Below are 12,222 nucleotides of genomic sequence, written 5' to 3'. Positions count from 1 at the left end.
ATATATATATATATATATATATATATAGGGCTGAGTGCAAGAAGGACCAGTGTCAAAAACTGCTCATATGGAGTTAACGGTAGCAGGGAGCTTGTAGAATATAGGTCTTTCAGTGCTACAAAGACCAATGTCGCCAGAGTCTTAGTGAGGATGCTATAAAGAACTTGAAGACGGACCACGGAAACTTGCGCCTAAAAAGCTTAAGGCTCTGATCGATCTCCTTGCTCTGATTTCTGCTACACGTAGACATTTCTACAGGAGTTTACAGGCAGCAGATGGTGTAGATGATGATTATTTAGATGACATCAGAGTGTAATTTCTCATTACTGTTTACTGAAAAGTGATTGTTTTAAAATTTTTGGAGATCTCGCTAATGTTTCATTTCAGGAATTATTTTTATGGAAAAAAATATGTATAATTCTCAAATTTCTGTTTATAACCAATGGAAATATTAACAAAGAAAAGGAAATTACAGTTATGTAAATTTAATACTCAGTTAAAAACATGTAACAATAACTTTAATTTTAAAATGTGCTAATTATTATCGAATAACAAAAAATATCCAATGTCAGGAAAATATTCCTTACATATATTTATTTTTTTCACACTGCAAAGCAGCTTTTAGTTTCGGAAAAAGGCATAACGTGATTGCTACTTGACATAACACTGAAAAAATTACTTTTATGTTTATTCTTCTAAACTGAATTTTAGTAAAGTCTGCAAACTTTCAAATGCATTTTTCTCAAAACCTCATTTTTTGACATTGGCATTTCTTGCACTCAGCCATATATATATATATATATATATATATATATATATATATATATATATATATATATATAGATATATAGATAGATAGATAGATATAAGAAGCCTCGGAGAAGGACTGACCAAAAGATGACGACCAAGGACCGGACAAAGGACATGCTACGGATCGCGACATGGAATGTAAGGGGTGCGAATGATGAGGTGAAACAGAGAGACATTGTCCAGATGCTTTAGGGTGCGAAAGTGGATGTATGTGGAGTAACTGAAAGTAAATGGAGGAGAGAGTGTGAGAGAATGGGAGTATGAATGGGGTATATGTGCAGGAGTAGGTGAGAATGAGGCCAAAAGAAGGAGTGTGTATTATTCTGCGTAAAAGATGGAAGAAGAACATAAGAGACTATAGATCAGTTGGGTCAAGGATTGTGTGGGTAAGATTGAAAGTTGGAATACAAATGTGGGCGATCGTGTGCGTGTATGCGCCAACGCGAGATCGTGCAAGCAGAGTGAGAGAAGAGTTCTTGACAAATGTGGAAGTGTGCATGGAAAAGTTTGGAAGGAATGAGAGTGTTTTTGATTGGTGATATGAATGGTAAAGTAGGGAATGTGAGGGTGGATGGAATAGTTGGTGAGTGGGGTGTGCTTGCTGAGACAGATGAAAATGGCAAAGCATTAGTGGACATTTTTGCTGGATGGGGGTTGGTGATAGCCAATACCATCTTCAGGCACGAAATGATCCACAGGTATACATGGCGAGTGATGAGAAGGGTGGGTGGTGAACTGCAAGAAAGGAAGGCAATGATGGACTATGTGTGCGTGGATGAAAGGATGTGAAGATGTGTAATGGATGCAAGAGCTTATAGAGGTTGGGAGAGTGGAATTTCTGACCACTACTTGGTGGTGGCCAGAATCAAGATCCAATTAAGATGGAGACATTGAAGAAGGGAAGGATGGGAGGACGGAGTAGTTGCATGGAGAGTGGAAAGGTTACAAGAGAATAAGAAAAAGGCAGAATATAAGAAAGAACTGGAGGAACGATTGAGTAAATATGAACTGGAGCAGATGTGGGACATGGAAGGTGTGTGCAAGATATTCACAGAAGAAATATGTGCAGCATGTGATATGGTGTGTGGGGTGAAGAGAAGACGGAAGGGGGTGCAAGGAACAGCGTGATGGAATGAAGAGGTGAGACAGGCTGTGGCACAAAAGAAGAAAGCATACAATGAATGGATGAGAAATAGGGGCGTGGAAGAAGTTGGGAGGTGGAAGAGTGTGTTATATGTAAAAAGGAAGAGAGAGGTGAAAAGATTAGTAAGAGTGAGTAAGAAGAGAGTGGATGAGGAATTTGGAAGGAATTCTAGTGTAAAGTGCAGGGACTGTAAGAAAATGTTTTGGAAAGAGGTGAAGAGACTAACACAGGGTGGCAGTGAAGTTAGTAGGGAAGTGAATGATAAAAATGGTGGATTACTTGTGGAGAAGGGAGAAAAAGCGAGCAGATGGAGAGAGCACTTTATGAAATTGTTCAACATAGAGAATGGAAGTAATGTGAGTATAAGTGGCTGGGGAATGGCTGGGAGAAGGAGGGAGGTGAGAAGGCAGGAAGACATCAGTAGGATAGATGCTGTGGAGCAATGAAGGAAGTCAAAGTGGGAAAAGCCCCATGAATTGATGGAGGGTGTGGTGAAATGCTGAAGCATGGGGGAGAGATAGTAGTAGAATGGATGTGGAAGATGTGCAGATTGGCCTGGGAGGAAGGTAGAGTCCCGAAGGATTGGAAGTCAGGTACAATTTTTCCCTTGTACAAAGGAAAAGGGAAAAAAAGAAGTGTTGTAATCATAGGAGCATTTGCCTTTTTTGTGTAATAGGAAAAGTGTATGGTAGGATAATTGTTGACAGAGTTAGGGAAATAACAGAGGAATTAGTCGGAGAAGAACAGGGAGGCTTTAGGAAGGGAAGAGGTTGTTGTTTGATTGATTGATTGAGTGATTGATAGAACGCATGGCACCAGAACAATATGGTCATATGGTGCCGTGTAAGCAAAAATATAAGTAGTAGAAATATAAAAACATTAAAAAGTAAAACTCCATATTAAAAACTAGACATCAAAGTAAAAACAGTAGAATCATAAAAGATGAAGGAGGCCAGCCTCCTTCAGAAATAAAAACACATCATCCCCAGGGATACCAGGCTCTCCCCCAGGCACCGAAGAGAGACAGTAAACACCACCCTCCCCTCAGTGCCTCAGTAGCAGCCTCCGAAGTAAGTCGCCCAAACTGAGACACTCAACCAGTAAATGCCTGACAGTAAGGGGAACCAAACAGTCATCACAGAATGGCTGCATGCCTCCACACATGAGGAACTCATGCATGAGCTTGGTATGTCCAATGCGAAGGCAAGCCAGAACAGTTTCTAACTTATGAGGCATTGTAAAACAATCTCTCTGAGAGACGAACATGGTGACTTCCTTTAGCTTGCCAACAGAAACGTTATCCCACCGTAACAGCCAACAAGTACGAACAGCAGACAATACTGAAGCGCGTAAATCAGTAGCAGGTAGAGGGCAAGGAGCACGTACAGGTTGCAAAGCCGCAGCCTTAGCAAGTGCGTCTACCCTTTCATTACCTATGACACCAACATGTGCGGGAACCCAGCAGAAATTCACGCTCTTCCCCCGACGACGAATAAGGAACAGCCACTCCAAAATAGCTAAAACTATAGGATGGGAAGAGTTAAATGAGTCCAGGGCCAAAAGTGCCCCTTGAGTGTCGCTAAAAATAGTAAAATGATTGCCATGGTGAATAAACACCAACTTCAGGACTAAAACGATAGCTGATAACTCTGCAGTAAAAACTGAGGCAGCCAAAGGAAGACTACCTCCACGGCTAAAATTGGGAAATACCACTCCAAAACCAACACCAGAGGCGGATTTGGAGCCATCAGTATACACAGGCACAGATCCACCATGACTAGAGGAATGTTCTAAAAGTAATTGTAAAATATACTGAGGAGTGACAGAATCCTTTGAGTCTGCAAAAAACCTGCAGAAATTCACCTTGGGCAAGATCCATGGAGCAACCCTCAGGATCCGAACAGGATTGAGAGATACTGTTGACAAACCAAACTCCTCCATGATATCCCGAACCCTATAGCCAAATGGACGAGGCATGGCAGGGTGTCTACTATAATGCAAAAAACAAGACTTGCATCACACACTCACAGACAAGTGAGTCTGGAAGGCGACGAATTCAGAGCCAGCACCGTGCTGCAACAGACTGACGCAATAAATCTAAGGGAGGCACATCAGCTTCCACCAACAAGCTGGGAATTGGGGATGACCGAAAAGCCCCAGTTGCAAGTCGAAGACCAGCATGATACACAGCATCTTGAGTTTTTAATCTGGCCTCTGTGGCAGAGGAATAGATCTTGCAGCCATATGACAGTTTGGAAGCTACAAAAACCTGAAACAAATGCAAGAGCGTCCTTCGATCAGCACCCCAAGAGGTATGGGACAGAACCCTCAACAGACTGAGAGCCTTCATACATGATGCTCTAAGACTTGCCAAGTGTGAAACCCAAGTCAAACGACAGTCAACAGTCAGGCCCAAGAATTTCGTCTCTTCCACACAACGGAGTCTCCTGCCACAAAGCTGGAGATCAGGGTCTGGGTGTACCCCTCTCATCCTACAGAAGTGCATAGCCACAGTCTTAGATGGGGAAAACTGAAAACCCTTGGAGGTGGCCCAGGCAGAAATCTTGTCCAAGGCAAGTTGCATACGCCGCTCAATAGCAGACATGCGGGAGCCAGAATACCCCGGTAGACATAGTGTCGAGAATACCATTGATGGCCACCGCAAATAGGGAAACACTTAAGACACTCCCCTGTGGGACACCTTCCTCCTGGCACAGTGGCGCAGAGAAGGTAGAACTCACACGGACCCGGAACACACGATCAGTCAAGAAGTCTCTAAGCAACACAGGCAGGCGACCACGTAAACCAAAAGCATGAAGTTGTTGGAGGATGCCATGGCGCCAGGCAGTCATAAGCCTTCTCAAGGTCAAAGAACACAGCCACCAAATGTTGCTTAGAGGCAAAAGCTTCACAGATTGATGCCTCGAGCCTGATAAGGTTGTCTGAAGTGCACCGTAATTTCCGGAAGCCACTCTGCGAAGGAGAGAGAAAACAACCCTTCTCCAGAAACCACATAAGCCTGAAATTGACCATCTTTTCAAACAGTTTGCACACACATGATGTCAAACTAATAGGACGATAGTTGAAGATATGGTCCTTACCAGGCTTTGGAATGGGAAGGACAACACCCAACTTCCAACTCTTGGGAATAGAGCCCTCACTCCAAACCCTGTTAAAAAGGTCCAATAAGAATTGAATTGAATCAATCGGCAGATGACGTAGCATAGCGTATGGAATGTCATCAGGCCCAGGAGCAGTGTCACAACACTCCGAGAGGGCAGCACGCAGCTCTCGGAGGCTAAAGTCTAAAATATACGGTTCTCCGCCACGAGCGCTAAAGTCAAGACCCAGCTTCTCCTGGTTCCTACGAAAGCTAGCATATGGCCTAGAAGGATCCTTTTTTGAGACAGTGCAAAACTGATCTGCAAAAACAGAGGCTACTGCATCAGGTGCGGACAGTAGATCTCTGTGAAGTCGCAACACCGGTGGGGAGAGGGGCGTGAACCTACCAGAAATCTTGCGTACCTTTTTCCACTCGCTATGCATCGGAGTAGAGGACGTAACTGTAGAAACATACAACCTCCACGAGTTTTGGTGAGCATTCTTCATGACCCAGCTGTAGTGAGCACATGCTTTGCAAAACTGGATTTTTAGAGAAACAACATCATGATTGGCAAAATACTGATGGGCAGCCACTTTGTAAGCTCCCTTTGCTGTAGAGCAGTCGTCATTCCACCATGGCACAGGTCTCCGGCAAAAAACACCAGAAGTCCATGGGATGGAATGAGCCCCTGCCAAGAAAATGGTCTTAGTAAAATAATGTTCAGCATCGTTGATAGTTGAAAAATCAATAACCCTGTAAGCAATTACACATAGTTCCTCAGAAAGAGACCAATCAGCCCTATCCAGACACCAGCGTGGCATACGGGCTGCAGGAATAGAGCGAGTAGTCTGGACCAACACAGGATAATGGTCACTACCATGCAGATCATCCAAAACCTCCCAAGAAAAATCAAGGGCACAATCAGAGGAGGAGATGGTGAGGTCAATGACAGAGTATGTGCCAGTCTGAACATGGAAATGGGTCGACCTCCCATCGTTTAGGACAACCAAATCTAAATCCCCAACCAAAGAGGCAAGAAGATCACCCCGGAGATTTGAAAGTGAGTCACCCCACAAAGGATGGTGGCCATTAAGGTCACCAAGGAGAAGGAAAGGGGGCGAAAGTTCGCTGATAAGGGTTTCCAGATCAGCATGCATAACAGGGATGGAAGGTGGAAGATACAGACAACAGATGGTATAGCACCTCCCAACGTGCATCTGTACCGCTAGAACTTGAAGGGGAGACTGTATTGCAAAGGAAATAAAGGGGACATCAGAACGGCACAAAATTGCACATCCACCTCTGTGACCGCCAGGAGGAGACGCACGGAAGACCTCATACTCCCTAACAGAAGGGAGCTGTCTATTCCCCAGCATTGTCTCCCGAAGACAGACACAGAGCGGGCTCAGAGCAGATAGTAATAACTGCAATTCCTCCCAATTCGCCATAGCGCCTCTACAATTCCATTGGAGACAAATTGGTACTGAGTCATAGTGAGTAGTAATAAATAATATGAAATGAGAAACATCAAGGCTATGTAGCAACCTCACTGGGAAGAGTGTGAAAGCCCTTCTTCCTAGGCGTGGAGCTCTGCCTTACCAAACGAGAAGACAATGAAGATTTAGAGTTTCCATGGATGGAAGGGCCCTTACCCTGGGATCGGTCCCGCCCATCGCCAGAATGACCCCGAGGCACAGAGACCGTCCTGGAAGACCCACTCGTTCCGGCCACACCCCCATGTGGGGGGCTGGCTGGCACCTTGGGGCCAACCAAACCCTCCCCAACTGAATCTACCAAGGCCTGGCTGCCGGGTAACTGATCAGAGTGAGTGGGTGACCGAGCCCTTTGAGTATCCAAAGGCCCAGACCCAGCCACACCTGAGCAAGAAGCAGGGACTGGGATCTTAGAAAGACCATCAAGAACACCCACTGACTTAGATGCCACCACTGTCTGGGTTGCCGAGCGAAGAGCCTCCTCAGAGTCCTCATGTGGCACAGAAGTTTGAACCTTAGGTGGAGGGGAATCACCCAAAGACTCCTCGCTCCTCACCCGTTTGAGGTTGGCAGATGCAATCTCCATCTCTGTGCCAGAAATTGAGAATGCACTTGAATCTGTAGAGGGACACTGTGGAGTAGACTGAACACTAGTAACAGAGCAAGCAGATGGTACAGGAGCAGCAGGCGTTATGGGAGGAGCAGCTGATACAGGAGTAGTAGTCAGAACAGGAGTATCAGTTGGTAGAGTAGTAGCAGCCAGTACAGGAGTAGCAGCCACTACAGGAGTAGCAGCCGGTACAGGGGTAGCTGCTGGTACAGTAGTAGCAGCCGGTACAGGAGTAACAGCTGGTACAGGAGCAGCAGCCGGACGAGATGCAGACTGCAAAGGTACTGTGGTCTGTGAGCGACGTTGAGGAGGAGTGATAGGACGTCTGGTATCATACAAGGGACGAGGAGGAGGGTCAGAATGTGGAGCAGGGGCTCCATGACAGCGCACAACAGGCTTTGACTGAGAAGGAATAGAAGCAAAGGACACACCAGGGCGGACATACATAGACAGGACATGGGTCTTAGCTTCGGTAAAACTCAGCCTCTCGGAGGCTCTGAGAGACAAAATTTCATGTTCCATTTTGAAACAATCACAAGATTTAGAAGAAGCAGCATGCTTACCACCACAATTGACACAAGATACAGGGCCAGGGCATTCCACACCCTCATGAACATCTAAACTACATGATGCACAGACTGCTGGAAGACCTACGGCAAGGTGCCTACAAGTCCAGCCAATATGACCGAAACGCTGGCAATGGAAACATCTATGAGGCATAGGGACATATGGCCTAACTTTGTATCGGTACCACGCAGCGTTAAGAACAGCAGGGAGGCTCAAGGAATCAAAGGTCACAATCAAGGATGGAGTCGGCACAAGGTCACCATTTATCTTCTTAATCCTCTCAATCTTTATTACATTCTGGACAGACAACTCTTCAACGAGGTGTGCCTCATCATAAGTCAGTAGTTCCTTAGCACAGACAACACCACAAGAATGATTCAATGAAGCATGGGGGGAGCATTTAACTGACTGACCAGAAAGCTCTGATAAAAATAGGATAGTCGCACTCTGAGAAGGGTCAGACACCTCAACCAACAAACTGCCATCAGCCTGTGGAACAGCTTTAGGGGTCACACCACAAGCAGTGACCAGTTCCCGATGGGTACGGAAAATGTCACATTTCTGGAGGTCTACCCCAGCAGGACCACGTATGACTAAGAACTTGTTAAATTGATTATGAGGTGGATTAAGAAAAGCCATAATACATAACAAAAACCTTCATTCCTCCACCTCCCCCACCCACCACGGAGCCCAACAGGAGGAGGTCATATGTCAGGGCCAGAACCACTGACGACCCCAGTGGTAGCGGAGGAGTATACGCAGGTAACCACTGGGGGACCTAGGCAAGGGTGACTCAAGGACGATAGGAGCCACCAGGCCCCCCAGTGCCCACTTGACCCTAGCCAACGCATGACCAGCCGATTGACCTAGTCGGGCCCAACCAGGTCGCCCGTCTAGCCGGAATAAGGGACCAAAGAGGTGTATTGTTAGCTGCAGGGCGCAGCGTGCAGCATTGCTCAACCTCCAGGACTCCCGTCTCTCATCATTACGGGACGCCACGCACGGCAAACACGTGGGGAGGCAACAGTCCCGCCCTAGATGGCAATGGGCATGGACTAACATCACCAGCAGGCCTCCTCCACCAGTGATGTAGGGGGTGCTTGGTCCATGAGGCCGACAAATACCGAACCCTACAAAGGCAGGCATGCCTCCAAAGTAGCTGGCACCGCCAACCACGCTTCAAGCCCCGCCACCACGTCAAGGTGACCCCCCTCAGTGGGGGGGGAAGGGGTCGTGTAGATCAGATATTCATTCTTAGATCTTCAGTGGAAAAGTTTCTAGAGAAGGGAAAGAAGTTGTATGCGGCCTTCATGGATTTGGAGAAAGCATATGACAGGGTGGATAGACAAGGATTGTGGAAAGTATTAAGAATATATGGAGTAGATGGGAAGTTGTTGAATGCTGTGAAGAGTATGTATGATGGTGCTAAGGCTGCAGTGCGTGTGGATAGTGAACAGAGTGAGTTTTTCTATTTGAAGGTTGGGTTGAAACAGGGATGTGTCATGTCTCCATGGTTGTTCAATCTGTACATGGATGGGATAATAAAACAGATAAAAGGTAGGGCAATGGATGTTGAACTGGCCCTAGTGAGAGCGGGTAGTGTTTGGAAACTCCTTGTACCGTTGTTTGCGGATGATACTGTGTTGTTCAGTGAAGACGAAGGGGAACTGCAAGGCTTGGTGGATGAGTGTGTAAGAAACGGAATCTGAAGGTGAATGTAGGGAAGAGTAAAGTGATGGTCTTTGAGAAAGGTGAAGTCAGTGAATCTACAGTGAGGTTGGATGGTGAGGAAATGTAAAATGTGAGTACGTTCAAGTAACTGGGGAGTGTGATGAGTAAGGATGGAAGTTTGGAGGGTGAAGTGCTTGAAAGGGTACAACAAGGAAGAAAGGTTGCTGGTTCCTTGAAAGCAGTCATAATAGACAGGGAAGTGAGCATGGAAGTGAAAAAGTTACTACATGACAGTATTGTGATACCAACTCTAACATATGGAAGTGAAGCTTGGACGTTGTTGGACGGACACAAGTCAAGAGTGAGAGCAGTGGAAATGAGTAATTTAAGAGGAGCCTGTGGAGTCACATGGAGAGACAGACTGACAAATAAGGATATAAAGAAGCGTTGTGGTGTGGATGTGGATGTGATATGAAGTGTTAGGAGTAACACACTGAGGTGGTTTAGCCATGTGGAGAGGATGGAGAGTGAGAGACTGACGAGGAGAGTGTGAGGTGGAGGGGGGGAGAGTGAGGGGGAGGCTGAGGATGAGATGGAGGGATGGAGTGGAGAGGTATATGAGAGAGGGGGGGGGGGTGAGTTGGGACCAGGGTAGTGAAATGGCGGGGGACAGGGGGACGTGGAGACGATTTGTTTGTGGCCACCCCATACGGGAATAAGGCATCTGGCTATATATATATATATATATATATATATATATATATATATATATATATATATATATATATATATATAACGCTTTCTTGGCTTTCTTCGTTTCGTTTTCTTTTCGTTTCGTTTTGTGTCGTTTTTAAATGCAGAGATAAGACAGTGAAGAAAGTTAAAGATTGTTGCAAAAAACTATATGCATTGAATAGCTCCAATAGCTAACTTTTCAGCTGAAACAAGTGAAATACCGTAGGTAACACCAGACGAAGTAAACATTTCTTTTAATAACATGAAAAGAGGGAAGGCCCCAGGAGCTGAAAAAATAGTAGATTTACTGTCGAATGTAGGAGCAGAAGTACGAAACAGGCTTGCCCTCGTATTTACTCAGAGTATAAACATAAAGATAATTCCCAAAACATGATGAAATGCAATAGCTGTTTTACTTTACAAGAAAGGCGACTCTAAAAACTATCGACCCATTAATTTAATACCAGTTATTTACAAACTCTGCACCAAAGCCGTTATGAATAGACTAACAACAAATTAGGATGAAAACCAACCTCATGAACAGGCAGGATTCGAAAACGGGTATTCGACTACTGATGACATACACACACTGAATCAGGTAATTGAGAAAACTACTGAATATAATACACCGCTGGGTTTACATTTTGTTGATTACGAAATGGTTGTCGACCGAGTGGGGCATATAGCAATTATCAATTCATTGCAGGAACAAGGAACGAATGAGAACACAGTAAAACTGCTCGACAACATATATAAAGCGGGAACTGACAAGTTAAATTCCATGTAGACTCGGAAAAAGAATTATGATAAAGAAGGGCGTGCGTCAGGGAGATACATTTTCATTAAAATTATTTACAGCATTACTTGAATGTATTTTCAGAAAGCTAAACTGGGACAACAAAAAGGTAAACATAGATGGAAAAAAAACTAAACCATTTAAGACTTGCACATGATATTCTCCTAATCTCAGAAACAGCTGACCTTGCAAGAAATGTTAAATGATCTAGATAAAGTCTCAAAATAGGGTTAAAACCGAACTGGAGTAAAACTGATGTTTAATCTAAATTCACCAAAGATCGTCATCAGAAAAAGCAAAGAAATTCTTGAAGTCGAGGAGTACAATTACTTGGTACAAAAACCAAAAATAATGAAAGACAATGGTAACGAAGTAAAAAGACGCATTGCAGTTGGATGGAAATATTTCGGTAAACATTGAGACATCATGAAAAGTAGCTCGTATATACGAACGAAAAATATATAACGAATGTATAATTCCAGCTATGACGTACGGTTGTGAGACCTGGACTCTGACATTATCGATGGAAATTCATCTAATTCCCCCTCAACGAGCAGTTTAAAGTTTCGTGTTGGGAATATCTTTATGAGACAGAAAGACCAACTTGGGTGAGAGAGCAGATTAAAGTCAACGACATTCTAGAATTTATGAAAGGACAAATGGAGATGGGCAGCTCACGCAGCAGGAATAAGGGATAACTAATAGAGCAAAAGGCTGACTGATTGGACTCCAAGAGACTGTAGGATAAGCGGAGCAGGAAAAGGCCAGACAGGAGGTGTTGAGATGAGAATGAGAAGTTTGCAGGCAAAACGTGGGGAGGATTTGCTCAGTCAAGGAATTTGTGGAAAAGGTTGGGGAATGTTTTTGTTCAGCAGTTGATTTGGAATGCCTACTGCTGAAGATTATATAAATAAATAAACCTTTTTTTAAATAACAGAACAGAGGAATGGAAAAAATGGAACTTAAAAAAATCCATACACCAGGTAGCGGATTCTGAAAGGTGTCTGGGTTACGAGAAAATCTGCGAGAACTTTGGCGATGTGCATACGAGGTTTTAACAAGTGGTATTCTGGAGAGTGTTGTACGACAATCTTAAGACCAACACCAGGTTGCGCCAGCGCAAGTGTTGGCCAATCAAAGAGCGGAAGGTTTCTCTATTTAAACCTGAGTAACCAATCACAGTACACCGGAGTATGACGTCATAGTGGTAGCAGACGATGTTTCCACACCACCAGTCATAATTTCCAAGACAGAATTGAAGCAGTGGAAGACCACCAAAATATTATGTACAGA

This window comes from Coenobita brevimanus, chromosome 56 (assembly GCF_032717465.1).
Source record: "Coenobita brevimanus isolate Jiangsu-jjx chromosome 56, ASM3271746v2, whole genome shotgun sequence".
NCBI lineage: Eukaryota > Metazoa > Arthropoda > Malacostraca > Decapoda > Coenobitidae > Coenobita > Coenobita brevimanus.
This window is presented reverse-complemented; position numbering follows the sequence as displayed.